The sequence below is a fragment of the Nicotiana tabacum genome, chromosome 7, assembly GCF_000715075.1.
Source record: "Nicotiana tabacum cultivar K326 chromosome 7, ASM71507v2, whole genome shotgun sequence".
Classification (NCBI taxonomy): Eukaryota; Viridiplantae; Streptophyta; class Magnoliopsida; order Solanales; family Solanaceae; genus Nicotiana; species Nicotiana tabacum.
Window position 1 is genome coordinate 121,323,983 of NC_134086.1, and position 26,321 is coordinate 121,350,303.

The following is a 26,321-nucleotide window of genomic DNA, read 5'->3' on the forward strand; positions in this document are numbered from 1 at the left end:
AAAACAAATGCATGAGTGCAATGCAATGCGTATGATGGTACACTCTAGTACCCACTGCGGCGTGCAGCCCGAGCCATCCATTTATTTATCGTCAACGGCGCTCACTGAGGGTGTGTACAGACTCTGAAGGGGCTCCTACAGCCCAAGCACAATATCGAGCCATCTCGTGGCATCAAATCTAGGCCCTCGGCCTCATATCAATATCAGTATAATCACCCAGGCTCTCGGCCTCAATATCAATGTAATCAACCAGGCTCTCGGCCTCAATATCAATATAACACTGCTGCGGCGTGCAGCGATCCATGCTCAGTCCAGAAATCATCATAAGCCCCTTGGGCATTTGTAAAACAGTAGTTCTCAGCCCGAAATATCATTTAAAAATACCATTTAAGTTTTCAAATCTTAGAAAGATGGCTGAGTTTGCAAAACAATATTTAAAAACCTTGGACTGAGATCAAATGATATGCATGTATGCGAAAACAGTGATGTCAATCCCTGAAGGATTCAAATAATTGGCAAGAAGCCCAAATGTAACAGTTAAATCCAAGTAAGGATGATTCTCAATTTAGTTCAAGTAGAAAACACGGTAAAAACATCTCTCGGGACGGACCAAGTCACAATCCCCAATGGTGCTCTACCCCACGCCCGTTATCCGGCGTGCAAGTCACCTCAATATAGTGTTACGATGTGAAATCCCGGGGTTTCAAACCCTCAGGACATTATTTACATCAATTACTCACCTCGAACCGGCTACTTCTTTAGCTCGCAACGCCTTTGCCCCTCGAATTGGCCTCCACGTGCGTCGAATCTATCCAAAATCAGAACGAATATGTCATAATATGATAAGGGAACAAAGCCCAATCAAAACAATCGAAAAAAATACCAAAATTCTCGAAATTAGCAAAAACCCGAGCAAAATACTACTCCACAATGCCTTTTCCTCTCAAATCGACCTCTGAATGCCTCGAATCTAGCCACAATAATTCGATTCAATCAATAAAAATTATAGGAATTAATTCTATATGGAATTCTACACTTTCCATTAAAAATCCGAAATTGCACTCAAAATTCGCCCGTGGGGCCCGCGTCTCGGAATCCGGCGAAACTTATAAAATCCGACAACCCATTCCGATATGAGTTCAACCATACCAAAATTATCAAATTCTGACAACAACTCGACCTCCAAATCTTAATTTTTCATTTTTGGAAGATTTTGCAAAAATCTTGATTTCTTCCATTTAAATCTGAATTAAACGATGAAAATAACCATGGATTTATGTAATATAAATACTTTCAAGTATAGGACACTTACTTGAGTTGAAATCGTGAAGAACACCTCAAAATCGCCCAAGAACCGAGCTCCAAAAATCCCAAAACGAAAATGAAGAAATCAGCATTTTTGGTCCTTAAGTTTCTGTCCGCCCGTCACTAAAAGTCCAGTTTCGTCACTAAAAGTACACCAGAGAGACCTTTACCAACCATATTCAATCGATCATAACTTTCTGTACAAATGTCCGAATGCCAAATGGTTTAAATTTCTGGATACTAGAATACAAGGGCTACAATTTTCATGTTTTATACATTTTCCGATTCCATATATATTTCGAGATATAAGCTTCCAAATTAGCCTCCTTGCATCAGAAATTTCTGGGAAATTTCAAAACAGCTTTACTAGCTCTTATTCAATCGATTATAACTTTATGTACAAATATCCAAATGATGAATGGTTTATATTTCTGGAAACTAGAATACAAGGGCTACAACTTTCATGTTTTATACATTTTCCGATTCCTTATAGATTACGAGATATAAAGTTCCAAATTATGCTCCTCGCATCAAAATTTTCGAACCTTGCTGTCAAAAATCCAGCAAGTTAAATTGGCCTAAAAATGGCCCGAAACCATTCCGAAACTCACCCGAGCCCCTCGGGACTCTAACCAAATATGCCAACATATCTTAAAACATCATCTAAACTTGCTCCAATCATCAAAACACCTCAACTAAAACTACAATCATCGAATTACATCGAATTCAAGCCTAAGTTCTTTTAAAACTTCCAAAGAATGAATTCGATCAAAAACCCAACCAAACCACGTCCGAATGACCTGAAACTTTGCACACACATCACAAATTACATAACGAAGCTACAACAACTCTCTGAATTCCATTCCGACCCTCGGATCAAAATCTCACCTATCAACCGGAATTCGCCAAAATACTAACTTCGCCAATTCAAGCCTAATTCTACACTGGACCTCCAAAATTACTTCCGATCACACTCCTAATTCACAAATCATCTCCCGGAGCTAACCGAACCGTCGGAATTCACATCCAAGCCCTTTAACTCATAAGTCAACGTCCGGTTGACTTTTTCAACTTAAGCCTTCTTAAAAGAGACTAAGTGTCTCAATTCCTTTCAAAACCTTTCCGAATCAACTCGTTCACACCCAACACTAATAATGAAGCATAAAGAAATAGGAAATGGGGAAAACAGGGTTGTAACTCATGAGACGATGGGTCGGGTCGTCACATCCTCCCTAACTTAAACAAACGCTCGTCCTCGAGCGGGTCAAGAAACATACCTAGAGCCTCAAACAGGTGAGGATATCTGCTCTGCATCTCCCGCTCGGTCTCCCAGGTAGCTTCCTCCATGGGACGACCTCTTTATTGCACTTTTACAAAAGATATATCCTTTGACCTCAATTTTCGAACTTGACGACCCAAAATAGCCACTGGCTCCACATCAAAGGTCAAATCACCATCCAACTGAACCGTGCTGAAATCTAAAACATGGGACGAGTCCCCAACATACTTCCGGAGCATAGAAACATGAAATACCGGATGCACACTCGACAAACTGGGTGGAAAAGCAAGCATATAGGCCACCTCCCCAATCCTCCTAAGTACCTTAAAAGGTCCAATGAATCGTAGACTCAACTTTCCTTTCTTTCCAAATCTCATAACACCTTTCATGGGCGAAACCTTCAGCAAGACCTTCTCACCAACCATGTAGGACATATCTCGAACTTTCCGGTCCGCATAACTCTTCTGACACGACTGCGTTGTACGAAGCCTTTCCTGAATCACCTTCACCTTCTCTAAGGCATCATGAACCAAATCTGTCCCCAATAGCCTAGCCTCGCCGGGCTCAAACCAACCAACTGGAGATCTACAATGCCTCTCATACAAAGCCTCATACGGTGCCATCTGAATGCTGGACTGATAGTTGTTAATGTAGGCAAACTCTGCAAGCGGCAGAAACTCATCCCAAGAACCTCCGAAATCAATCACACAGGCACGCAACATATCCTCCAATATCTGAATAGTACGCTTACACTATCCGTCCGTCTGAGGATGAAATGTTGTGCTCAACTCCACCTGGGTACCCAACTCTCGCTGAAAGTCCCCCAAAACTGGGAAGTAAACTGAGTACCTCTATCTGAGATAATGGAAACTGGAACACCGTGCAATCGCACAATCTCTCGGATAAATATCCCTGCCAACCGCTCCGAAGAATAAGTAGTACACACCGGAATGAAGTGCGTGAACTTGGTCAGTCGATCCACAATCACCCAAATAGAATCAAATTTCTTCAAAGTCCGAGGAAGACCACTCACAAAATCCATGGTAACTCTCTCCCACTTCCATTCTGGGATAATCATCCGCTGAAGCAAACCACCCAGTTTCTGATGCTCATATTTCACCTGCTGACAGTTGAGACACCGAGCTACATAACCTACAATATCTTTCTTCATTATTCTCCACCAATAGTACTCTATCAAGTCCTGATACATCTTCGCGACACCCGGATGAATAGAATACCGCGAGTTGTGGGCCTCCTCCAGAATTAACTCTCTAAGCCCATCTACATTGGGCACACAGATACGGCCCTGCATCCTTAATATGCCATCATCATCTATAGTCATATTCCTGGCATCATCATGATGAACTCTGTCCTTAAGGACAAGCAAATGCGGATCATCATACTGGCATTCTCTGATGCATGTTTGAACATCAACTGCAAAAGGGCCTCTCCCCAACTGGAATGTACGCCAAACTCCCCATACTGACTGCCTTTCAGCTCAAGGCATCTGCCACTACATTGGCCTTTCCTGGATGACACAAAATAGTGATGTCATAATCTTTTAGAAACTCAAGCCACCTCCGCTGCCTCAAATTAAGGTTTTTCTGCTTAAACAAATGTTGAAGACTACGATGATCAGTGAATACCTCGCAAGATACGCCATATAAATAGTGCCTCCAAATCTTCAAGGCATGAACTATAGCAGCCAACTCTAAGTCATGAATAGGGTAGTTCTTCTCATGGGGATTTAACTGACGAGAAGCATAAGCAATAACTCTACCCTCCTGCATCAACACACAGCCAATCCCAACTCTCGAAGCATCACAATATACAGTATATGAACCTGTAGTTGATGGTAAAACCAATACTGGAGTTGTGGTCAAAACTGTCTTGAGCTTCTGAAATCTCTCCTTACACTTGTCTGACCATAAAAATGGAGCACCTTTCTGAGTCAACTTGGTCAAGGGCGATGCAATGGATGAAAACCCTTGAACAAACCGGCGATAATAGCCTGCTAATCCGAGAAAACTACGGATCTTTGCAGCTGAGGACGGTCTAGACCAACTCTGCACTGCTTCTATCTTTTTTGGATCAACCTGAATACCCTCGCTGGACACTATGTGTCCCAAGAATGCCACAGAACTTAGCCAAAATTCACACTTGGAGAATTTTGCATAAAGCTTTTCCTCCCTCAATCTCTGCAACACCACACGCAAATGCTTGGCGTGCTCCTTCTGGCTACGCGAGTACACCAGAATGTCATCAATAAATACAATAATAAAAGAATCCAGATAAGGCCGAAATACACTATTCATCAAATGCATGAACGCTTCTGGGGCATTGGTCAGCCCGAATGATATGACTAGAAACTCATAGTGACCATATCTAGTCCTGAAAGCTGTCTTAAGAATATCCGAGTCCCTAATTTTTAACTGGTGATAGCCTGAATGGAGATCAATTTTTGAAAACACCCTTGCTCCCTGAAGTTGATCAAATAAGTCATCAATGCGAGGTAAAGGATACTTGTTCTTCACCATTACCTTGTTTAACTGCCTGTAGTCAATGCACATTCTCATTGTGCCATCTTTCTTCTTCACAAACAGAACTGGCGCACCCCACGGTGACACACTAGGCCGAATGAACCCATTGTCTAGGAGCTCCTAAAGTTGCTCCTTCAATTCTTTCAACTTTGTTGGTGCCATACGATATGGTGGAATAGAAATGGGCTAGGTGCTCGGCACCAACTCAATGCCAAAATCGATATCCCTATCCGGCGGCATGCCCGGTAGGTCTGCAGGAAATACATCAGGAAAATCCCTCACAATTGGGACAGAATCAATACTAGGAGTCTCAGCTCCAACATCTCGCACAAAATCTAGATACGATAGACAACCCTTCCCAACCATACGCTGGGCTTTCAAGAGGGAAAATACTCTGCTAGGAACGTAATCAGTCATACCATGCCACTCGATCCTCGGAACACCCGGAATAGCCAAAGTAACTGTCTTAGCATGACAGTCTAGAATAGCATGACACGGAGATAGCCAATCCATGCCCAGAATAACATCAAAATCTACCATGCTCAACAACAATAAATCAACTCGGGTCTCCAGACCCCCAATAGTCACAATACAAGACCGATACACATGGTCTACAATAATAGTATCGCCCACCGGGGTAGATACGTGCACGGGTAAAGCAAGACACCCTCGGGTCGTACCCAAATGATGAGCAAAATATGAGGATACATAAGAATAGGTGGATCCGGGATCAAATAAGACAGAGGCATATGTGTGGCAGACTGAGATAATACCTGTGATAACAGCATCTGACGCAATGGCATTTGTCCTGCCTAAAATAGCATAGAAACGAGTCTGGACACCGCCTGATCGTCCTCCCCCCCTCTTGGCGACCTCTGGTTGTCTGGCCTCCACCCCTAGCTGGTTGGGCGGGTGCTGAAGAAACTGGAGCAGAAGACGAAGGTTGGACCCTCTGTTGAAACTGACCACCACGAAGTCGAGCACACTGCCTCTTTATATGACCAAACTCTTCGTACTCGTAGCAACTACCAGGTACTAGAGAAGGGAACTGGAGGGAACCCCTCGCACCTGAATGACCAGCCGATGCACTCAGCACAGATGAACCCTGAACTAAAGGGGCATAGGATGAGCTCTGAGCTGGGAGAGCGTTAAGTAAAGACTGGCCTTGCTGAAATCCATGATGACCATGGTCTGAAGATGTCCTACTATACTCTGGACGGGTCGGCTGAGGGGGTCTGAAGGAACGACCTCTACCACGCTGGAACTGGCCCCTAGACGGAGCACCTCTGAAACTTCCTGAACCTCTGGGCATCTTGGCCTCCCTCTCTTCTCTCTCTCTGCGGTGAACTGTCTCAATATCACAAGCGATGTCAACCACCTCCTCGAACGAAGCACCCAATACTCTCTCTCTAGTCATCAAAATGCGGAGAGAGTAGTTAAGACCATCCACAAATCTCTGGATCCTCTCATAATCTGTCGAAATCATCCAAGTAGAATGACAAGCCAACTGTGAATATCTCATCTCGTACCGAGTCACGGACATATCTCCTTGAGTCAACCACTCAAACTGCCTACGCAGCTCCTCTCTGCAGGAATGAGGTACATACTTCTCCAGAAATAGAGTGGAGAACTGCTGCCCAAGTAAGGGGCGCTGCACCAACAGGTCTACGCCTCTCAAAATCTTCCCACCAGGTAAATGCAGCTCCTTGGAATTGAAATGTAGTAAAAGATACACCACTCGACTCCAAAATCCCTGCGGTGCGAAGCATACGCTGACACTTGTCAAGAAAACCCTGGGTATCTTCGCCCTCTGCACCACTGAATGTCGGAGGCTGGAGCCTACCAAATATCTCAAGATGACGCTGCTCATCGTCTGGCATAGCTGGGAACACAAAGTTCTGAACTGGTGCAACTGACTGAGCTGGAACAGTTTCCGGTGTCTACAATCCCTGTATAACCTGACTGCTTAGCTGTGCGATTAACAGAAGTCTGTGTGCCTTCCCTGGCCTGTGAAGTAGCTGCGGCTGTAGTGGCTGAGACCGCCTGAGCTAGGCCAGTGCAAACTGTCAAAATCTAAGCCAAGGTCTCCTAAAGACCCGGAATCACGATAGGCATAACTGGTGCTCGAACTTGTACAGCTGCTGGAGCCTGATCTGGAACTGGGGTAGCTGGTGGATTAATAGGTGCTGCCTGCGCTACTCTACCTCTGCCACACCCACAACCGCGTCCACGGCCTCTGGTGGCATCAGTGGGTAGCACTGGTGGTCGTCCACCTCATCCAGTAGCACGAGTCCTCGCCATCTGCAAGAGAATAGAATGATAGAATTTTTTTTTTTAGTGTTCGGATCAACAAAGTCGCATGACAAGAATTTCAAGAATATGAAGTTTTCCTAAAGGTTTTGCAGCCTCTCGAGGATAAATACAGACGTCTCCGTAGCGATCCGCGAGACTCTACTAAACCGTCTCATAACTCGCGAGACCAATTAACCTAGGCTCTGATACCAACTTGTTACGACCCCAACCCCGGTCATGATGGCGCCCAACACACTGCTAGGCAAGCCCGACCATTCAACAACATTATCCCAAATTCTTATTCAGATTATAGATAAATATCACAGAGAATTTACTAAGTCATTTCATTCAAGTGTATAATTAATAATAAAATCTGCGGAAGTTCAATTAAAATACCACACCATAGCCCAACAGAATCCGGTGTCACGAATATGAGCCTCTAATACAGAATATCCACCTATTACAAGTCTGTCTAGGAAAAATACGGAATAAAAGATAGAGATAGAGGGGAGAGATCAAGGCTGCGAACGCCATGCAGCTACCTCAATACTCCCGGATACTGCCTGCTCAGCTAAACAATTCCTCACTTAGCCTGTGGTGTACCTGGATCTGCACGCAAGGTGCAGGGAGTAATGTGAGTACTCCGACCCAGTGAGTAATAAACATAAATAAAGGCTGAGAATAAGAAATCATGGAAAAATACAAAGTAAACTATAACTGGCAGTTTAGAACAACAAATAGTGAAGCAACAAGTCAATTAAGTTAGAGTACCAAATACTGAGACAGGTATAACAGATAAAAACAAATGCATGAGTGCAATGCAATGCGTATGATGGTACACTCTAGTACCCACTGCGGCGTGCAGCCAGAGCCATCCATTTATTTATCGTCGACGGCGCTCTCTGGGGGTGTGTACAGACTCCGAAGGGGCTCCTACAGCCCAAGCGCAATATCGAGCCATCTCATGGCATCAAATCTAGGCCCTCGGCCTCATATCAATATCAGTATAATCACCCAGGATCTCATCCTCAATATCAATATAATCAACCAGGCTCTCGGCCTCAATATCAATATAACACTACTGCGGCGCGCAGCCCGATCCATGCTCAGTCCAGAAATCATTATAAGCCCCTTGAGCATTTATAAAACAGTAGTTCTCAGCCCGAAATATCATTTAAAAATACCATTTAAGTTTTTAAATCTTAGAAAGATGGCTGAGTTTGCAAAACAGTATTTAAAAACCTTGGACTGAGATCAAATGATATGCATGTATGCGAAAACAGTGATGTCAATCCCTGAAGGATTCAAATAATTGGCAAGAAGCCCAAATGTAACAGTTAAATCCAAGTAAGGATGATTCTCAATTTAGTTCAAGTAGAAAACACGGTAAAAACATCTCTCGGGACGGACCAAGTCACAATCCCCAATGGTGCTCTACCCCACGCCCGTTATCCGGCGTGCAAGTCACCTCAATATAGCGTTACGATGTGAAATCCTGGGGTTTCAAACCCTCAGGACATCATTTACATCAATTACTCACCTCGAACCGGCTACTTTTTTAGCTCGCGACGCCTTTGCCCCACAAATTGGCCTTCACGTGCGTTGAATCTATCCAAAATCAGAACGAATATGTCATAATATGATAAGGGAACAAAGACCAATCAAAACAATCGAAAAAAATACCAAAATTCTCGAAATTAGCAAATACCCGAGCAAAATACTACTTCACAATGCCTTTTCCTCTCAAATCGACCTCCGAATGCCTCGAATCTAGCCACAATAATTCGATTCAATCAATAAAAATTATAGGAATTAATTCCATATGGAATTCTACACTTTCCATTAAAAATCCGAAATTGCACTCAAAATTCGCCCGTGGGGCCGGCGTCTTGGAATCCAGCGAAACTTATAAAATCCGATAACCCATTCCGATACGAATTCAACCATACCAAAATTATCAAATTCCGACAACAACTCGACCTCCAAATCTTAATTTTTTATTTTTGGAAGATTTTGCAAAAATCTTGATTTCTTTCATTTAAATCAGAATTAAACGATGAAAATAACCATGGATTTATGTAATATAAACACTTTCAAGTATAGGACACTTACTTGAGTTGAAATCGTGAAGAACACCTCAAAATCACCCAAGAACCGAGCTCCAAAAATCCCAAAACGAAAATGAAGAAATCAACATTTTTGGTCCTTAAGTTTCTGTCCGCCCGTCACTAAAAGTCCAGTTTCGTCACTAAAAGTCCACCAGAGACAGCTTTACCATCCATATTCAATCGATCATAACTTTCTGTACAAATGTCCGAATGTCAAATGGTTTAAATTTCTGAAAACTAGAATACAAGGGCTACAATTTTCATGTTTTCTACATTTTCCGATTCCATATATATTTCGAGATATAAGCTTCCAAATTAGCCTCCTCGCATCAGAAATTTCTGGGAAATTTCAAAATAGCTTTACTAGCCCTTATTTAATCGATTATAACTTTCTGTACAAATATCCAAATGATTAATGGTTTATATTTCTGGAAATTAGAATACAATGGCTACAACTTTCATGTTTTATACATTTTTCGATTCCTTATAGATTACGAGATATAAGCTTCCAAATTATGCTCCTCGCATCAAAATTTTCGAACCTTGCTGTCAAAAATCCAGCAAGTTAAATTGGCCTAAAAATAGCCCGAAACCATTCCGAAACTCACCCGAGCCCCTCGGGACTCTAACCAAATATGCCAACATGTCTTAAAACATCATTCAAACTTGCTCCAATCATCAAAACACCTCAACTAACACTAAAATCATCGAATTACATCGAATTCAAGCCTAAGTTCTTTTAAAACTTCCAAAACACGCATTCGATCAAAAACCCAACCAAACCACGTCCGAATGACCTGAAATTTTGCACACACATCACAAATTACATAACAAAGCTACAGCAACTCTCGTAATTCTATTCCGACCCTCGGATCAAAATCTCACCTATCAACCGGAATTCGCCAAAATACTAACTTTGCCAATTCAAGCCTAATTCTACACCGGACCTCCAAAATTACTTCCGATCACACTCCTAAGTCACAAATCATCTCTCGGAGCTAGCCGAACCATCGGAATTCACATCCGAGCCCTCTAACTCATAAGTCAACGTCCGGTTGACTTTTTCAACTTAAGCCTTCTTAAAAGAGACTAAGTGTCTCAATTCCTTTCAAAGCCTTTCCGAATCAACTCGCTCACACCCAACCCTGATAATGAAGCATAAATAAATAGAAAATGGGGAAACGGGGCGGTAACTCACGAGACGATGGGTCGGGTCGTCACAATCATATAGTTCCTATAATCGTTGAGCGGGTACACGAATTAGTTTCCTTACCCTCGCAGCAGCCAAATACTAATCTTACCAACCACCCATTAGATGTGGCACCTACAGTTCCTACATCTTCTACTGCTTCTAACATTGATAAGGTTCATGCATTGGGTTCTGATGATGACCGTAACTCTCCAGCCTCGCATAGTTAGCCTACTTTGTTTGGACTTTATTGTTGGTCCTTGTGGATTTTTTGTACTTAATGATATTGTTATATGCATTATGCTATATATTTTGGATCATGTTGAATATATTGCTAATTTATATTAATATCAGTGACTTTTTATTAAGTTTATTTAATAGCTTTTATGTAATATGCTTGAACAGAGTACATTTAAAATAATAAATAAAAAGAATTTTAAAAATCAACAATATATTAAAAATAAATTAGTGACAGATACTTTTCGTAGCTAAAAAATTATTGCGTAAAATTAAATCTTGCGACAAATTGGCGACAAAAGGTTTTTGCTGCAAAAAGTAGGGAGAATTAGCTATAATATGACTAGCTACGGACGATTTCGTCGCTATAAGAACAAACGACGAATTTTGTTATGTATTGTAGCGACAAAAGTCGTCAAAATAACGACAGAAACAAGCAATATAGCGACGGTTTTTTCCATCGATAAACTTTGATACAAATATATGTTGTCGCTAATTCTGCGACGGTTTGGTATTTTTCGTCGCTATAAGTTTAGCTACGAGAATTTTAGGGACCAACTTGATTCCATCGCTAAACAACTGTAGCGACGTAAAACATTGATTTAGCGACGGAATGCGGCCGTCGCTAAACGCTATTTTTTTGTAGTGGAAGTTATCGCTACGAGTGTTTGAGTTATGTGGTATATCATGTAATTACATCTGAGGTTGCAGGTATGGTTTGTTATAGCTTGTTCAGGCTTATTCAGAGTATAGATGAGAGATTCTGATCTTGTAGATGATTTCAGAAGTGGAAATGTGGTTCCATAGTTTATGGGCTAGGATGGATCGTAGAATTTCAGTCATGTTGTTCTATCAGACCCAAATGGGATAGGGTGACGTGGGATCACCTCCGGGTATGTGCATGGTAAGGTTATACAGCGATTTGATGGGTTTCGGAACAACTCTGGGCACATTCGAGGACGAACGTATATTTAAGTGGGGGAGGATGTAACGACCCGACTGGTCGTTTTGAGCTTTTGCACTTCGCTCGCCAGTTATCAGGAATGATTAGCCTCGTTTGATGTATTATGACTTATGTAAATCGTCGGTTTTAGTTTTCAGGGTAATCAGAATGAATTTGGAAGAACAATTCTCAGTTTGAAGCTTAAAATTTGAAAGGATTGACCAAGTTTTGACTTGTTAGTATATGATCTCAGATTGGAATTTTTGTGATTTGGTTAGCTCCGTTAGGTGATTTGGGACTTATGAGGATGATCGTAATGTATTTTGGAGGTCCGTGGAAGGTTTAGGCTTGAATTGGCGAAATTGAAATTTTGGCATTTTCTGGTTGGTAGTGAAAATTTTGATATCGAGGTCGGAATGGAATTCCAGAAATTGGAGTAGGTCCTTTGTGTTATTTGTGACATGTGTACAAAATTTTAGGTCATTCGAACGAGGTTTGATAGACTTTTTGATCGAAAGCGGAATTTGGAAGTTTTGGAATTCTTAGGCTTGAATCAGAGGGTGATTTGATGTTTTGATGTTGTTTTGAGCATTTCGAAGGTTGAAACATGTTTGAATGAGGTTATGGGATGTGTTGGCATGTTTGTTTGAGGTCCTGAGTGCCTCGGGTAAGTTTCGGGTGGTTAACGGATCAATTATTGGTTTTGAAAACTGGCAGAATTTGCTGGTGTTTTTGTTGCAGAAAACCCTTCTTCGCATTCGCGAAGGGTTGTTGAGTGAGGCTGCAGGTTTGTTCTTCGCGTTCGCGATGCAGGTCCCGCGTTCACAAAGGTTTAGGAAATCAAGCTACGCGTTCGCGACAAGGGTATCGCATTCACGTAGGGTCGAGTTGTGTGGTCTTCGCATTCGCGAAGGAAAGAATTTTGGTCAGAGAAGCTTGGTGCTTCGTGAATGCGAGGGTGTTTCCGCGTTCGCGATGAAGAAAATATCTGGGCAGTCAGATTATATTTAAAAAATTGAGGGTTTGAGTCCAATATCATTAAAAACTCATTAGAGAGCTCGGGAGAAGGTGAAATTTGAGAAGATTTTCAGTGGAGTAATTGGGGTAGGTATTCTTCACTCATATTTGGTTTAATTCCATGATTTAGTCTTGAATTTCATCATTTAATTTACAAAATTAGAGTGGAAATTGGGGGAAAATGGAAGAAAAGTTTGAGAATTCTTTTGGGGATTTGAATGGGCAATTGAGGTCGAATTTTGATGAATTTGTTATGAATAGACTCGTGAGGGAATAAGGATTCTAGTTTTGTGGTTTTTATCACATTCCAAGACGTGGGCCCAAGGTCGGTTTTGGCCAATTTCGGGATTCTTGGTGTGAATTGGTTATTTTCGAGTGGGCTTTGTTCCTTTAGCATATTTTGATGGTATGAACCTATTTTTGGTTAGATTTGGGGCATTCGGAGGTCGAGTCGAGAGGCAAAGGCATCGCGGGCTAGAGTTTGGATCGGATTGAGGTAAGTAATGTTTGTAAATGTTTGTCCTGAGGGTATGAAACCCCAGATTTCACATCGTTATGCTACTTTGAGGTGACGCACATGCTAGATGACGAGTGTGGGGTCGTGCACCATTGGGGATTGTGACTTGGTCCATCCCGTACGACTGTTAAGTCGCATATTTGATTGAAAACTATTTGATATCATTGTGTTTTGGAAAGAAGTATCATGTTTTGGGCTGAATGCCATATTTGGGCCTCGTGCCAACTGTTTTGGACCCTTAAGGGATTTTTACTACTATTCTTCACGATTTTGACTACATATTTGTACTCAGTTATGCTATATTCTAATGTTTTCATAACTCAGCCATATTTACTCCGTTTTGATATTTTAAATGATATTTTGGGCTGAGCATTACGTTTTATTATTGCCCGAGTGGCTTGAGAGATTTCTGACTGAGTGAGGCTGAGGGCCTGTGTTGTGAGGATATTATGGGATCGGGCTGCGCGCCGCAGTAGTGTTGTACTGATTCATGATTATGAGGCAGAGGGCCTGATTTGTTATGCCACGCGGTGGCTTGTTATGAGGCTGAGGGCCTGATTAATTATGCCACGAGATGGCTTGTTATTGCGCTTGGGTTGTAGGAGCCCCTCTAGGAGTCTGTACACCCCCAGTGAGCGCGGGTACCCAGTGTGAGATGTGATATTGCCCGAGGGGCTGTTGTTGTTTCATGTTGTTGCCCGAGGGGCTGTCCTTGATCCATGTTTTGCCCGAGGGGTGGTTCTTGATTCATGTTATGCCCGATGGGCTGATTACGAGTGATTGTGAGGTAGCCCGATGGGGCTGGTTTTGTTGATATTTTGTCCGAGGGGCGGTGTATGGTACATATTTTGCCCGAGGGGCTGTTTACGTTTTCTATCATTTTACTCACTGTTTTATCACTCATTTGAAACTATTGAAAGTTGTTTTAAAAGGTTTTACCGAAATTGAGCATGATTTGTTGATACCCAATTTTTTTTGTATATTTTTTATATGCAAATTACCTTTAAAATAGCATATGTATGCATATAAGTATGTCCAAGGGTTTCTTATTTTTTATTAATTTTAAAGATTTTTGGATCAATTTATTGCCCTATTTTATCAAGAAAACCCCAATAATTATTCCCAAAATTGTCATTTTGGCGATTCACTTATTAGATTCTCATATTTATACTAAAATATAGCTAACATAATTTTTGCATAATCTTACAAATTTATTTAGTATTTTTAAAAGCTAAATTGCATATAATTGCAATATTAGCCTCTTTTAAGATTTAATTGTGTTTGTGTTCATAAAATTAACACCAATATTTTTATTTTTATAATTATATATTATTAATCATTTTAGTACCTTTAATTATTTCCAGAAATTATTTTACTATTTTTTTATAAAATAAATAAGGGAAAATGGCTATTTAAATGTTAGCCCATTTGTATTTCAATTTTGGCCAGATTTGGCACCCCTAATTAAACCCAATTTCATATCCCGTTGCCCTGCCCAAATCCTAAATTTACTCGACCCACAACCTTTTAAAATAACTCGTCTGGACCCCCAGTTAATCTCAGTCGTTGATCACTTAGATCAACGGCTCATATTTGCCCTTTACTTTTTAGTTCCGCAATACCCCCCAAACCCTAACCACTTCTCATCTGTAACCGCTTTGATACCAATTGTTAGTTTATATAAGTCCACCGAACTATAGAGTACCTGGTCCTCTATGAGACTGATATGTAGAATGCAGTAAAGACTGAATATAAAGAAGGCAAGAGATTTTCTACGTGGAAAAATCCCACACAAGGGGATCAAAAAACCACGACCTACTCTTGTAGGCTTTTAACTCTACTAACTTGTAATCTCCCTATTACAAGCCACTTTGCAAAAACCCTATTGCAAAGACTTCAACTAACTTGTGATGCACCCACCACAAGCCACTCTATAACTATCCTAATTACAAAGGCTTTAAACTTATGACTATCCCTAGTCACAACATAAACTCTGAAGTTTACGAATTTTGGTTTGTTCCTAAGATAACGCTTCTAAGAAAGCAAACTAGGAATAGATAGTCACAACATAAACTCTGAAGTTTACGAATTTTAGTTTGTTCCTAAGACAACGTTTCTAAGAAAGCAAAATAGGAATTACAGTGATAAACAAAAAACAAGATTACAACTCAACTACGGATGAACATAAACTCATTAAGAAACTAATTCTTAGTAGAGTTGTCTTCTTGTTCTTGACACACCAGTGACTTCAATGTTGGATGAATACTTTTGTTGCTTGAGAGGATATCCTAGAATGCACGAAGAATGGTGTGTCTTTCACCAGGTTGTTTTATCACAAAAGATAACACAATGGATAGTGATGTCAACTCTTGGTGTACACTTCTTCCCAATGAGAAATGGCTGTTGTACTGTTTGCACAACCACTTTTGGGCAGTTGCGTTCCAACTGGATAGTGGACTTTGTACTTCTGTCAGGACACACCAACAGACCAGGTCCTAGTTGTGTTCCTCTTTTGTGATAGTTGCTAGATAGTCACTTTCTTTGCTACGTTCCAACTGTGCATTTGACTTGTACCTCTGTCAGAGAACTCTAAGGGAGCAGGTCCCTGTTGTGTTTCTCTTTATATTGATTGCGTACAGTCACTGACTTGTGCTTGTGTCGGAGAATCCTAAGGGACCAAGTCACCAAGTCCCTGTTGTATTCCTCCATGTGGCCTATGAAGAAGCTTAGTCCAGACCTCATATATTTTCAGTGCTATGGCTATCTCCAGCCATTTTCGACCTTGTTCCGGCTAGCTATGGTTATTCGAGCTTGATCTCAATCTCTCCTACTTAGATCGATGATTTCCAAGCCTTTCTCACCCTCTGGGTTTCTTCTGAAACCCTAACCTTCGAGGTTTTTCTGATTCTTTTAGATCCGTTGTAGATTTGTGCTTACCCTAATCTTTCAAACATTTTCTCAAAGTTCCTTTCAAAACTCTGCTTTAAAAACTTTTATCTTTTCCGATCTAGGGTTTTATTGAGTTATTCAGAAGTTTCTCTGATCTTTAGCATGTTCCACTGTGTTTCTTATGTTGGTTTTTCTACTGTATTTCTTATGTTCTTCTGTGTTTCTTATACTGTGTTTCTAATGTTGAGTCTTCTACCATGTGTCTTATGATTACTTCTTTATTGTGTTTCTTATGTTCTTCTACTAGAATATGCATACTAATAGTCTTAGTTCCCTTTTTGGGATTTTTGAACTTATTTCATTAGTATTGCTGCCTGGTTTACTCGTCCTTTCATCTCTACGCTCAATTGATGGTAAAACCCTAAAGTTTAGGGATTCATTCGAGTTTTGAGACCATTTGCTGTGTGATTTGCTTGTTCTTCATCACTGAACTTGTTCGATTTCAAAACCCTAAACTTCTTTGGACCTAGTCGAGTTTTTGAAGTTGTTTCATTTACTGCTCGATTGAGCTTCGAAATCTTTGTTTCAACCTTTGTTTCTTTATATGATTTTGGTTCCCTTATAAACTCTTCTAAGGTCATTCTACTGGACCCTCTGCATGTTATTTGATACTCTCTCTCTTGCTGAGTTACTATGTGATTACCTTGCTCCTATAGTTCACTGATTTTGCAATTGCATGACACCTTTCTTTGTCCTAAATTCAGCCTCGCATTCCTAATACTTGTGTACTCTTTATATGTGTTGAACTTCCCCTCTAAAATGACTTTCAATTTTTGATTGATTTCAGACTTCCTTTTGTGTAAATCTGGTTGATTTCTTTCCTTGTTTTGCTAATTTTCCTGTTACTTGGCTTGAGTCGAAACCTTTCCTTGGCTTTTCTGACTTGATTTATTCATGAACCAGTAATTTCAAATCTCTGACTCCTTGATTTACTTCTACTGATTGATTCTTACCTTATCTGTGTAACCGTGTGTTTCAAAATTTCTTCCCTTAATTAAACTCTTATGTATTTACCCCTAATTGTCTACTTTACACAAGATGCATACTTGATCTCTTTCCTTAAATAATTTTTTGCTCATTACCGTTTAAGTTTGAACTCCTTAATTAAAGAAATTCTTCTACTGATTGATTTTAATTGGTACATGATTATTTTCTTACCTTATTTTTTGCCCGTTTTCACACTATAAATATGTGCCCTTTCATTGACACAAAGACAAAGGGGATACTCGTAGTTTTTTGAACTCACTCTCACAAAAAGCACTCTCTCTTGTTACTTGTACTGTGGCATGTTTTCTTTCATGTCCTGATGTCTACTTTTATTCTATCTGCTTCTTTGAAACTGGTATGTCCTGATTAAGATTTTTCAGCAATAACAACAATGTGTTTATTTAGTACTTTCACTCGCACATATGCCTATTACTTGTGTTTAGTTCAAAGCTTACTCTAATAGGCTGTAATTTCTTTTTGTCTGTTCTATTATGAATTCCAAACCCCTACCCCTATGTGTTCATGCTATGGCTTGTTTGAGGCATGGCAATACTGTAAATTATTGTCCATAACTCAAACTTGATTCCCCTGGGATCCTAGCCTCTAGTAGTGTGTGTTTCTGGCAGGCTTATAGGTATGTCAACATCCTCCATTGTTGGGCATGCCTAAAGCTTGTCCTTGCCTAAGCAATAGGCTCTTTACAATTTCCATATTCCCCTGAACCCCTTTTGTGTACCTATTTGTAGCTATTTCTCTCTCCTTTATTCCCCAGAACTCTGTTCTTCACTTGCACTCTCTCTTAGACTTTAAGTTATGCCCCCATCTTGTGAGCCTCGCCTTGGGATCCATTGAGTTCCCTCTGAACTTGGACACTTAAGGGTTGGTACTTCCACACTGCACTTGCCCCTATTCTGATAATGCAATTTAGGTGTAAACATTGCCCGAATCTCATTGAGGCTCTTAGGGAACTTTGACGCACTCAGATTAGAGAAAGGCTCTGGATCGATGGTCCTGAAGTTGGATTTATCATGTAACTCAGAGAGGAAGTCAGAATTAGGCTTCCTCTAGTTGTATTTTTTTACTTTTTCTGATGTAGTTTCATTTATTCTGATTTGTAATAAGTTGTAATAAACACTTGGGGCTGGCTAGTGAAAAGCATGCAAAGGGTAGAAATCATGCCTATATGACTGTTCTAATTCTGCATATTCAACTAGATATAGAAACCATGCCTATAGGGTTATTCTAATTCTGCATATTCAACCACATATAGATACTATGTCTATAAGGCTTATGCATATAGATACCATGTCTATAAGGCTTCTGCATATAGAAACCATGTCTATAAGTATTCTGAATTATGCATATAGAAATCATGTCTATAGGTCCATTCTGAATTCTGCATATTCAAACTCATATAGAAATTATGCTTATAGGATTATTCCACTCTGCATATTCTACATCTAGATACCATGTTTATAGGTTTAAAACCAGTTTCCTGCATTTAGATACTATGTCTATAAGGCTTTTGCATTTTTACACACCGTTTTTAAGGTTTTAAAATCAGCAACGTATAGAAAGCATTCCTATGATCTGATTTGCCTCACTCAGTGTTAGACATTAAAACCAGTAGTAATGAATACCGTCAGTTGCGAAACCTGTAACCAGCTCGTCTCAATCCTGTCTCTCTTTTAATAATCTGATTCTATCGCTTAGCAGTTTAATAAGTATGCACGCAAACAGTTTGCTTCGAATCTTCTTGTTTCGTTTTCGGAATTCAGTAGATACCATGCCTATAGGATCTTTGTCCAACACTTAGGCAATCCTTAGAGCAATAATTGAAAATCGAATCTTCTTTTGTTAATTATTACAACCAGCAGGCAGGCCTGATTCGGACTTCTTATCTGAGTTATGCAATAAACTAAAACTGCCTCAACAATCTCATCTCCCTCGTCTTTAATGCTTTTAAATCAGACCTAAATAGTACGTGCCAGACATGCTACTTTATGTGTTTTGTTTTGAGGAGGTATACACGAGCCTCTGTTTGTTTATATGTTTCCCCAAACTTGCATATGTGTTTTGTATATCGCTTTAGAATTTTTACCTTTAAAACTCCAAATAAGCCCAGCATCCATCCCTTTTAGGATTAGTAGTCCTAAGTGCCTCCGGGACTAATAGGAATGGGATGGGTAATAGCATGCAATAAGTAATCAAGACCAATCTGCGCTTTAATACCTTAACGGGGTGGAAGGGTAAGTATGGATATGATGACCACGCGATAATGTCATGTGTAGCCCCTCATCGAGGAGTGATTACCGGACATTGTGTGGGGTGATCCATATTTTTAATAAACGTAAGATCCACTTTCCTTTACTCTTTAGCATTTTTACTCCTTATTTTAAAAAAATCAGTTTTTCTAATTGCTCTTTCAAAATTGGTTTACTTTCAAATCCATTCTGTGTTGAAATCCCCTCTTATTTGAGCCTTATTTGTTTATATGTTAATTGCACCCAAATTCACAATAATTGTCTGGATGGGAACCATCTGAGGGGTGCCTAACACCTTCCCCTTGGAATAATTTCATGCCCTTACCCTATCTCTGGTTGTTCAAAATCAAACTCTTTTGCTGTCCTAATGCACCCTAATCATTAGGTGGCGACTCTTCAAATTCAAACCCAGTTCCCAAAAGGAACGGGTTGTCCTTTCAAATGTCATAAACCCGATTTTGCGAGAAAAAGGGGGCGCGATAGCATGGCGACTCTGCTGGGATTTTTAGGCTTTTACCATTTCAGACTATTATTGTGAATTTATGCTTCTTTATGCGCAATTATTTGTTTATTTCTTTTAAGCATTCAATTTTCTTTTCGATTGCAAAACTGACTTGTCTTTTTGTTTCTTTTCGTATACTGTTTTCCTTAATTACCGCTTTAAATTATAAAACTGTTGTATTTACTGCTTTCTTAAACGTGCAAATATGTGACAACATGCTTTTAATTATTGCATAATCATGCTCAATATCATATTCCACTTATGCCAAACAAATCCTATAGCAACACTTATAATGAGTGGTTGCGCTATTCCGATATTATCACCCCCTAAATCTGGAAAAGGTGTATTTGCGATAAAACCAGTCGATCAACGGTGTAGTCGACGGTTCCGTGCCTTTCCCCCTTGAGTTGTCCACTCAAGGGTACCAGTCTAAAACCCCATAGAAACCTTACTCTGTTTAACTGTGCATGCATAATGGTCAAACCTCGCCGAGTCAGTTATGTTGTCCGCATAATGACTCTTTAAGATAGCCTTGTCCAAAGTCCACTAGGTTTCCCTAAAACCCAAACAGACACTACCACGTTCTGTGCATTTATTTGGAGAACTAAATGCTTTTATGCCAATTGTTGATATTAAATAGTCGAGTCCGGTGAGGGTAAGGGCCTAACCCTTTTGTCTTGCAGAAATATGAGGCACGAAGTCCCCAGATTCGGCATGGTCACCAACATCCATCCAAAACTGCTAAGCTGGTGGGGGGATCTTCACTCTAGTGATCAAACCCTTGTCCGTAAATATATGGGCAACCTACCATCTCTCCTGGAAATCCAACCCAACAACAAGATTATAGAAGATGCTAATTTGTACTGGGATTGTGAGAGATCTCTGTTCCACTTCGGGGACATTGAAATGACACCCTTGCTAGAAGAAATAGGATGATTGGCTGGTGTACCATGGGAAACTCCGGGTTTGTTAATACCTGACAACCGCAAGGGCGGGGGTTTTCTCAAAATGATGGGTCTGAAGAAGAATCTAGAACTGACATGTCTGAAGGAATCTTATATCCTCTTTGACTATTTGTATGAAAGGTACGGTCACAACAAGTCCTACCGTACTTATCCTGACGAATTTGCCATCACATCATTAGGGCATACTCACCGAAGGGTCTTTGTGTTTATGTTTTATTTCCTGGGGTTGATAGTGTTTCCAATGAAGAAAACAAGGATTCATACCAGACTGGCCATGGTAACTAAAACTTTGATGGAAGGAATTGGGGGACAACCCTTCAGTATTGTGCCCATGATCATTGCGGAAATATACCAAGCCTTGGAGAAATGTCAGCGAGGAGCCTAACACTTCGAGGGCTGCAATTTGCTACTTCAGCTCTGGCTCATGGAGCATCTCCAAAGGGGTGAATATCGACAAGAAATCCAGCGAAGAGACTAGGACGATCATATCGTGTTCCATAATCCGAAGCGAATGAACTATATGCCCAACATGTTCGCCCAGCCAGAAGATGCCGAAGGATGGGTAGAGTTATTTGATAACTTGACCGAAGACCGGGTACAACGGATGTTCGAGTGGTTCCCTACCGAGGAGTTCATAGCCCGATCCAGAGATGCGCCGTTTATAATATTAATCGGCCTGAGAGGAACCTACCCTTATGTCCCTCTCCGAGTTATGAGACAGGCTGGTAGGAAGTAGGTTACACCGAGGGTCGATAAGATGAGTCACTTTCGGGCTGACTTCCAAGCTGATGACAGTCCTTATAAGTGTCAAGCTCAGCATATGTGGCATTGCAAGATCATCATAGGAAGAAATACCATCGATCTATACAGGTACCACGCTAGTTACGCTCCCTACTATTCAGGCTGGTTAGAAGATAATCACAATGGTCTGGGCCAACCAGGGCTTGCTAGGGGCCACAGGATCATAGATGAAAGGGTCGAGGCACGGGTCAAATATAATCAACTACGTAAGAGGATTCGGGAATGTGAAAGCGAGTACCGTGAGATACAAGAAGCCAACCAAAAGTTGATCGAGGAATGGAAAGACATGGCTGTCAGTGCCAACAAGCGACTGGGGTACTTGGAGCGGGGCATAGTAGAGCTGGAAAGGAAATTTCTCAAAAGAATCGAGGATTGCCAGAATGCTTAGGGAAATGAGGGCGGACATCCAGCCAGAGCCTACCTATTGTTGGGACTTCGTGAGTTAGGAAAGCTGTTCGACGGAGCCAAAGATGCCTAGTCTGGGGAAGGTCCTTCTGGACCAAGCAGACAGGAATTTACTTTTTCGTTTTATGAATGTAATAAGGTCAATGGCCATTAGTGGCTTTTATTTCTTATTTATTTAGTGTCGTTTTGGGATTTGTCTTATTTTCTATCAATAAAATGAGGCATTTGGCATTTTGAGTTCTCCAAATTAATTTGTCGCTATGCCTACCTCGGGCACAAAGAGGTCCCCAAATTAGGACATGATTTACATTCTCGCACTATGTATTTAAATATTGCAATACTTTTTATAAACCTCACTAACTTGTTACCTTTTTACTTTTTGTTTATTTATTCCCCTCCCTAAAGGTTAGTTCGTGCACTCTGGCAACATCATCTTATTCAACGAGATCCAGGGGCCCTCCACCCACTCCTCCTCTTAGTCCTATTAAAAACAAGAACAAAGGGAAGATGGAAGATCTGAACAACACCAGAAAGGAGAACTCAACTGAACGGGTAGAGGTCACTTATGCCCATGGTACTCAAGTTTCCAAAGAGAATGCATCCCAACTGGAACAAAAGTTGTTGAAGTTCCAAGAGGAACTTGATCAGGTTCGGAATCTGGCAAATCTGTCATTTTCCCTCACCACTCCGGATGTCAACTTCCTAAATGCTCAAAATCCCACACCTCCACAAAATATCCCAAAGTAACAAAACCATCTCGCTCCTCACCATCACTGCAACACCTGTCATACTTCAAACAACGCTCCACTGCTCATCCTAGAACCCTTGAACTCCACAAATGACCACTTCCACACCCACCATACTGCCCCTATCTACGTGGAGACTATGCCACACTCCACCCAACCCGTCTCAAACACACCCGAGTCTGATGATAAAGACTCACTCATCAGGAACCTCGCTGAAGAACTTAAGAAATTGACTAGCCGAATTCAAGGCGTTGAAGGAAGTAAGGGAATTGAAGGGCTGCACTATGAAGATCTTTGCATACAACCCGATGTCGAACTGCCCGAGGGGTACAAACCTCCAAAGTTCGAAATGTTTGATGGTACAGGGGGTCCAAGGTTCCATTTGAGAACTTAATGTGACAAGCTGGTCAGAGTAGGGAAAGACGAGAGAATCCGTATGAAGCTGTTCATGAGGAGTTTGAAGGAAGATGCTCTGTCTTGGTACATTAGCGAAGATCTGAAGAAATGATCAAATTGGGTAGGTATGGCATTCGACTTTATGGACAGGTTCAGGTTTAACATAGAAAATGCCCCAGATGTGTTCTACATTCAGAATATAAAGAAGAAACTTACAGAAACATTCCGTGAGTATGCTACTCACTGGAGATCCGAAGCTGCTAAGGTCAGACCTGCCTTAGAAGAAGAACAAATAAACAAATTTTTTGTTCGGGCTCAGGACCCTCAGTATTACGAGCGAATGTTGACTGAGAGCCATAAATTTTCTGACATTATCAAGTTGGGTGAAAGGATTGAAGAAGGCATCAAAAGCGGTATGGTTACGAACTTTGAGGCCTTGCAAGCTACAAACAAGGCCTTACAGTCTGGTGGTGTGTCCAAGAAAAGGGACGTAGGTGCTGTAATGGTTGCACAGAGAATTGGATCTCCTGTCAAATACCAAATTCACCCAACTCCCCCACTCACATATCAGCCTACTCTGAACTACCAAGCACCTCACCCTCTTACCAAACTCCACCACCCACTTATCAAACACCTCCACCTCCCACATATCAGCCTACTTCACCTAGATATTCCCAACCCGCACATGTTTACCAAGCCTATAATACTCAACCATCCCACTATCAATCACCTCCTACACGCCAAAACTTTCCTAGACCTCCTAAACAATACACATCCATTGCTGAACCTATTGACCAGTTGTACAAAAGACTCAAAGCTGCTGGTTACGTCACCCCTATCCCTTCCATAATCCCTGAGAACCATTCTCAATGGGTTAATCCAAACAAATCTTGTGCATACCATTCCGGCATGAAGGGACACACTATCGACGAATGTCATTCTCTGAAGGACAAGATCCAGGCTCTGATTGACAACAAGATTATAGTGGCAAAGGAACCCGCTCTGAATGTCCGCAACAACCCTCTGCTAGACCATAAGGGTGGAGGCGTTCACATAATTAAAATAGAGGATGATTGGGATCCCGATGGGTCGATTGGGTTGATTACAGAAGGTGATGATCCAAAGAAAGCAATAGTTACTCTTAATCCAATCATAGTCCAGATTCAGCCATCCGGGAATGCTGAGGTAAACATGTCCGTGCCGCTTGAGTTTGAAACAAAGTCATCTGCAAAGACACCAGCACCAATTGAGGTCGAATTTGTGTTCCCAGCAAATGTACCTACACCATTCGAAGTTGCAGTTTTACCACCCAAGGTACATACTCCGTTTGGAGTAAAGATAGCCACGCCAATCCCAGTGGTGATGTCGGCCATGACACCATTCCATACAAAGGCCATACCCTGGGACTATACAGCCGAGGCAAGGAGAAAAGGCAAAGTTAGGTTTGAAGAGACTATTGCGACACAGGGCATGACAAGAACTGGCAGAATTTATACCCCTAAACACTTAGCTGAGTCAAGCAAGCAGGCCTCCAATCGGCCACCCCTCATCGAGAGAGGGCGGATGATCTTTGGAGAAAGGTACAAGCCAAGGAATACTCAGTTATCAACCAGTTGAACAAAACATCAGCACAAATCTCCATACTTGCTTTGCTACAAAACTCCAAGGCACACAAGAATGCTTTATTAAAGGTGATGAGCGAAGCATACGTGCCAAGCAATATTACTGGCAGAGAAATGGCCAACATGGTCGGACAGGTATTGGAAAGTCACAAAATTACTTTTCATGAGGATGAGCTACCGCCTGAAGGGTTGGGTCACAACAAAGCACTGCACATCACTGTGCAATGCGAGAATTACTTTATCACCAGGATCCTGATTGATGGGGATTCCAGCCTCAACATTTGACTGTTGGTAATGCTCAAGAAGTTGGGTAAAGGATTGCATGAGATAAAGGACGGAGCTATCAACGTGAAAGCCTTTGACGGCTCCCAAAGATCCACCATTGGGGAAATTAGTCTGTGCTTACAAATGGGACCAACTTGGGTCGATGTTGATTTCCAAGTGATAGACGTACCAGCATCTTACAATCTGCTATTGGGACGATCATGGATTCATGCTGCTGGGGCCGTAGCATAAACACTACATCAGGCAGTGAAGTTTGAGTGAAATCACTAGGAAGTGATCATTAACGACGATAGTAGCAACCCTATATACAGTCGCCAGACCATTTTGTCAATCGAGAGGAGAAAGAAGAAGCTAGGAGGAGAGACTTACCATCCCATCGAACGGGTGAATGCTGTTGACAAGGACAAATGGTGGGATAACAAGATTGAGAGTATACTGAATTGGTGTGGGTACGAACCTGGCAAAGGGCTTGGCAAGAATCTTCAAGGAATCGCTAAGCCTATAAAACTCAAAAGGCATAGCACTACTTTCGGTCTGGGATATGAGTACACCTGGGAAGAGTTCAACAGCTGATCGCCACCATGGCACGGTCCTTACTATCCGCTGGAGCAGCCAGTATCACACTTGGAGTGGACTTTCTAACCGGCCGGTGTTATTTTTGGGTTAGAAGAAGAAGAAAAAGCACTTGTAGCGGTGAAGAATTTGTTCCTAGAAGACAATGACATGGACTGTTGTGTTGTTCTCGAGGAGGAGGGGAGGAAGGCCCTTCCATACAGGCCGTAAACAGAGGGGCATGCCTCAATAACTGGACTATCAGGATAACAAGAGCCCGATGAGCCTCGGGGTAGCAAGGCTAAAACAAAGCATTATGCACTGTTTTTATTTACTAAATGATTTTCCTTTCGCATTTAATTCTCGCAATAAGATCTCCAATGTTCAAAACGATTATGCAATTTATCGAAGCATTTTGAC